The sequence below is a fragment of the Sinohyriopsis cumingii genome, chromosome 13, assembly GCF_028554795.1.
Source record: "Sinohyriopsis cumingii isolate HCF-2022 chromosome 13, ASM2855479v2, whole genome shotgun sequence".
Taxonomy (NCBI): Eukaryota; Metazoa; Mollusca; class Bivalvia; order Unionida; family Unionidae; genus Sinohyriopsis; species Sinohyriopsis cumingii.
Genome location: NC_142973.1, coordinates 47,118,418 through 47,124,302, shown reverse-complemented (window position 1 = coordinate 47,124,302; position 5,885 = coordinate 47,118,418). Strand labels below are relative to the sequence as shown.

General features: G+C 35.4%; 2 non-coding genes across 2 annotated transcripts; one reads left to right on the top strand and one right to left on the bottom strand.

The window, feature by feature from the left end:
* Positions 1 to 813: 813 nt before the first annotated feature.
* On the bottom strand, positions 814 to 885 carry Trnap-ugg (transfer RNA proline (anticodon UGG)). The gene has a single exon. It is a non-coding gene; the product is annotated as a tRNA-Pro (tRNA).
* A 1,433-nt stretch (positions 886 to 2,318) lies between these two features.
* On the top strand, positions 2,319 to 2,389 carry Trnag-gcc (transfer RNA glycine (anticodon GCC)). The gene has a single exon. It is a non-coding gene; the product is annotated as a tRNA-Gly (tRNA).
* The last annotated feature ends 3,496 nt before the right edge of the window (positions 2,390 to 5,885 follow it).

Sequence of the window (5,885 nt, the reverse complement as noted above, 5' to 3'; positions counted from 1 at the left end):
TATTCAATTTGCTTCAGAACAAGAAGACAGAATAACTTCAAATTACTTTTGTTTTTACATTCATCGCCAGGCTTTCTTCTCCAGTTACTTGTCGACATTATGTCCAAATAATGAAGATAATGACCCAAATATAAGTCCTTCCACCAAGGACAAAAAAAAAACTGTCGCAAATGACCAAAGGAAAAACTGATTTTAATGAATTTTAATCATTATTGCATAGGATAAGAAGGAACTTAGTGTCACTATAAAGTGTTTTTTATTTCTCTTAGTTTTCTCTGACGATGGTGTTTTCTGACATATGTAATTGTGGTTAAGATTAGTCTTTCTTGTATACATAAACTGGTTCTCTAAATTCAAGAATGAAACTATGCAATCAAAACTGGCAGAAGTTAAATAATTATTAGCATACATTTTGATAAGGATGTCTAAAACAAACTTTTTCTGTATGGGTGTGGAGGTTAACTTTGTTCAGAGGAAGATAAGAGTGCAATGAAAAACTATGCTAATCCACTGGTCCATACAGTAGTTATATTTGTTCAAGAATTTCAGTACATCCTCTGAAGCTGAAGTTGTAAATGGGGTTCTGGGAAGTTAACTTCCAATTAATTGTACTTGACTAACTATATGAAAACCTATTTCAAGTTTTGGAGAAATGACAATTCACCAGCGTTTCCGAAATGAATCCGTCAAAAGTATTGCATTTACACGAATAATTGAAAATGAAATATTTCACTCATGGCTGTCCCGAGAGATTGCTTCAACCATTTACCAGGATACTACAAAATGAGTATTAACTTTCATTTCCAAAATGGTGGGCTCGTCCGGGATTTGAACCCGGGACCTCTCGCACCCAAAGCGAGAATCATACCCCTAGACCAACGAGCCTCACATGGGAAATAATCGTGCCATTATCCGCCTTTATATTTGTCCTGCATACGAGCCGCTACCTTATCGACAGCTTGATATCAGTGCGCTGCTGTTACTCAGATCCTTGCACATGAAAAGATTATATCATAGATGAAACGTACATATTTCATTTCCTTGTGTACATTTCATGCACAAATAGTATTGTTTCGAAATATCAGTCTTTTGATATCATTTACTATTCAGTTTGCTTCAAAGCTAATCTCCCAAATCTATGAGACATACACATATAAGTCCTTCTTCCAAGGAGAAAAAACTGTCGCAAATGACCCATGATCAAACTAAATTTAATGAATTTTAATAATCTTTCCATCATTTAAGACCAGATGATAGGAAGGAACTTAATGTTCCTATAAAGTGTTTTCTTTTTCTCTCTTAGTTTTCTCTGAAGAGGGTGTTTTGTAATATATGTAATTTATGGATGACATTATTCATTGTTGTATACACAGACTGGTTCTCTAAATTCAAGACCGAAACTATGCAATCAAGCTGATTGTTGTTGTGGGTAACAAATGAAAAGTAATTAGTTGACTTTGTTTAGACTAACATGCTTTAAGATAAAGTCGATTTCCGATGACGAAGACATATTTAGAATTAAAATGATATTTTATTTGCATGCTTCTAAATGAAATCCAACTCATCTGAATTTTACTGTTGATAATAATCAAGAGTTTCAGATCTACATAATATTAATTGCTGCCGATAGACCCTTGGACAATTCGTTGATCAAACAGCATTCTCCATTCGCCGGCGTCCCCGTTTGACACTTGGATTATGCATAAAGATGAATGCATGCTGATGTATGTCGATGGAAGCCAAATTTGCCATTCTAGTCGACGGTCATACCATTAATTTGACAGTTGATTTTCACAACAACAAAAAAGATAATTCCAGTAGGTGGATTAGGCAAGGTTCGTTTTAGGTTCTCTCTAAGCAGCACATTCATCTTTCGTTAAAGATATGATAGGAAATCTGTACAAATATTATGAATTCGTCCATCAATATTTTGCTTAAAAACCAATTCCGGATAGACTTTGTTCTATTTACAACCTCCTTGAAAACGAATACCGTTTTCTACTAAAATGCATCTTGTGGATAGATGTGAGATGAAATTCAAGCAGACAAGACCTTTGAAGAGACTAGCAAGTGAGAAATCATGTGGCTGTCTCCAATTTAGAAAGTGCTTCAATCCAAGTAATCTACGCCGTTTCAGAATCAAATAAAGAGATGTGTTGTGTCGGTTTATTCTAACAGCATGCATTGTAACCCCATAGGCAGTCAATCAATAAATCAACGCCTACTGAATTAGATGACACAGACATGTAAATGATATTAGGTAGTTAAGGTAAAGACACGGTGGGGAGATAGGCCCTTACGAAGCAAGGGAATAATGTGCATCGGTGGTTCAGTGGTAGAATGCTCGCCTGCCACGCGGGCGGCCCGGGTTCGATTCGCGGCCGATGCAAATTTTTTTTATATAGTTTTAGAATGTTTGCATAATCCAATATTTGTAATAACTCTTTTTTGCCCTAGTCTAATTTTCGCTCACTTTTGTGTTTTATTCCAACTCCACAACTGAAATCGGAACAGTCCTTGAATCAGAAGCTTGGATGTCTCACACTGAGTGTCCCTCGCTTCCCGGAAAAAAACATGGATGTTGGTGCAAAACAGCTTTCCATTACAGTGGGACAGATCCTTATCTTGTCTATAAGGAGTTTCTAATTGGAACTGTAGGAAGAGCGTAATAACCTTCATTTTTCAGTCAGAGGTTAATCTTTAAATCCGGATGACGATGCCTATCGCCCTTAATTATTTTAACACAAGAACATTTCAGTGTACTGAACGTGTTATTATCATTTACTTTATGACACTAGAATACTCTTTTAGAGATGTCTTCAATTTATTTCAACATTTATGTCTGTCTGTAAACCTCGTTTCACGTTTGACCTTCTCCAGCCAACTTTGACTCGAATTTCATTGAACTGATTTCAAATCCAGACTGAAAGGAATGATACTAAGTTCCTATTCACAATGTTTTTGTGTTATTTACAGATTACTGTATCAAACGATCATTGACCTCTCTCTCTCCCTCTCTCTCTCTCCATCTCTCTCCCTCGCACTCTCTCTCTCTCTCTCTCTCTCTCTCTCTCTCTCTCTCTCTCTCTCTCTCGTTCGTTATCACACAAGAGTTCAAAGTTTATGCCTGCACAATGTCATATGTAGGAAAGTCATCATTGGAGATGTAAATGTTTAGATGATCAACCTGTCATGGGTTTCATTACATTTCAGAGGACAACAAATATAACTATAATCAGCCTGCAATTTCAAAACTCTACAACGTCATTAAGAATAAATGTACGACATACTGTTATATCTACAATTACACCGTTTGAAAGATAAACTATATCCTCATGCGCAAACATGCACGCACGCAAACATACATATATGTGTAAACAACATACAATCATTTTTTTTAAAAGGCAAACTGTTATCTATACTGTATTTCTACTGTGTGATTGAAGTTTCTCCTTAATTGCGGGTAGGAGATTGGGCCTATCTGAATAATGTCTTTTTTATCAATAACATATTGAAGGCTTATTGTGTATATGGTTGTAGATTATAAAGTAAGATTATTAATTTTGTATGAAAACATCTTTATTTGGATTTGAGCTCAGATCATTAGTTTTTCCTCAGGAAATCCTGGTGTACCAGATATTTGGCATGTTCTTTACTAAACCTTTAGTATTATACATGATCTTGCTGCCAGCGTTGAATATTATAGTAAACGAAACAAATATATTTGCAGTAGATGCATTAGGCAAAGTTGATTGCAGGTTTTATCTAAGCAATACACCAAACTTTAGGATAGGAAAACTGTACCAATAGTGCGAATTGCGTCCATTAATGTCTTGCTTACAAACTAATTCAGGAGGGATTTTATTTGATTCACAACCTCCTTAGAAATGAACACCATTTCTCTACTTGCATGTGTCTTGTAGAAAGATCTAAGAGCCATATATATACAGACGCTGGCGGCCTTCATTTGATTGCAAGTCGATGAAAGGGTACTTTTACGTTCAGAATGTGTGCATGGTCCTAAATTGTACTAGCGTTTCTCGCTGTAACCTAATTGTCGCTCACTTATGTTTTGTATGCCAACGCCACAACTTAAAGTCTTCCATCAGGAGATGGGGTTTCTCACACAGAATGTCCCTCGTTTGATAGATGCCCCGTGAATCCAAAATCAAAAGCAATTATTTTGTCATTGAGGATGTATTAAACTGCATGCCATAGCATTCATAGAACTGTATGCCTGAGAATGTGCAGAAATGCATTTCTGTCTATCGAAACAAAAGCACACCTGATGTTTCTATCCAGAACTCAAACCTGAGTAAATCATAAAATAGGGAGTTGCAAAATTAATGCTAAAACAGTTCTCTGGCAATCAAGAAGTCTAGTAAAAGTAATGCCACCAATGTCTTTCATCAGTACATTTTGGAATTAGAGCTACAACGAAATGATTTTGCAATATTATCAGCCTATTACAAACCCAGTTTGAAGTGAGACAGAAATGTGACTCGGATTGAATCTTGAAAAGGTAAATAAAAGTCAGACGGAAACTTGCCGAAAACATGGAAGTCAGACGATATTTTTGAATAGTAAATGGAAATCAGACGAAGTCTTGGTAAAGTATGTTTAGGTAGATTTCTGAACACAAGGGAATTCGACTGCTGTATTCCGAATTCAATACCAAGGTATTGTTATATTTATCCGAAAAGTCACAAACGGGTCTAGAACTGGACTATGCCAAGCGAAGTTCGGACAAGTGGCACATTGTTTCAGATTGTTCAAGACAGACTGAGCGTGTTGCCGAGCGGATTTATTTTAATCGAAACACTTTGGCGCAGAAACACTATCCATATTTTAAAGATACAAATGATTTCCTGGAAAAAACTGACCAAACTTACAGCCTCTTAAAACTGTATACTTGGAGAAAGAAAAGTGTGCAACGGCCATAAATTACCATTTTTGTACGTTAGGTGTATTGAGGATAGTTTCCTCGTTTGGACCCATGTGGAGGAAAAATAGTTTCCTGACTGGATAAAACAACCAACATTCATCAATTAAAATTAAAACGAAAAAGAAATGGAATAAGGAGTAGATTTCCTAAATTTGACATTATACAACAGAATAAACTTGCAAACGGGAATAATCGGGACATTAGGATATATTTAAAGGAGATTCATCAATTGTTACGTTAAATACCTTTCCTGTAAGGCATGGGTTCAGGAGCATTGTTAATTCCAAACACATATTTCCCACACGATTTTGCAACATCAACAAGATTTAATGACGCTTGTTCGATGTATTTCGAGAAATAAGTTGAAAAATCAAGCAAGTGGTTAAACAGAGACCTGAAGTTTTAAGAAGAATAAATATTCTCAACAAAACAAAACTAACAATTTCGTTTTTTGTTAGTTATATTCGACGTTCTTAGTTTTTCTCCTTTATATTCCATACAACTTTACAAAACAAAAAATAACAATTACGATCTATGTTGGTTTCAGTCCACGTTCTTTTTTTCTTTTACATTCCTTAAAAGCTTGCAAAACAAATGTAACAAGTTCGTTCTTTGTTGGTTAAAGTCGATCTTCTTTTTTTCTTTCTTACATTCTTTACAAGCTTACAAATTAAAACTAACAATTATGTTCTTTTTTGGTTTCAATCGACGTTCCGCATCTGCAAGATTACTTATTGTTGTTACAGCTCTGTGAAGATAACAATTCCAAAATGTTGCACCGTATAATTGTAAATATAACTTTATCAAGCATATTTATTCTTAATAGGGTTGTCAACTTTTGAAAGCTGAGGCTGATTGAAGTCCTGAAGATTGATCTCTGAAAGGTAAAGAAATGCAAGACAGGTTGATCATCTAGCCATCTACAACTACAAATATAACT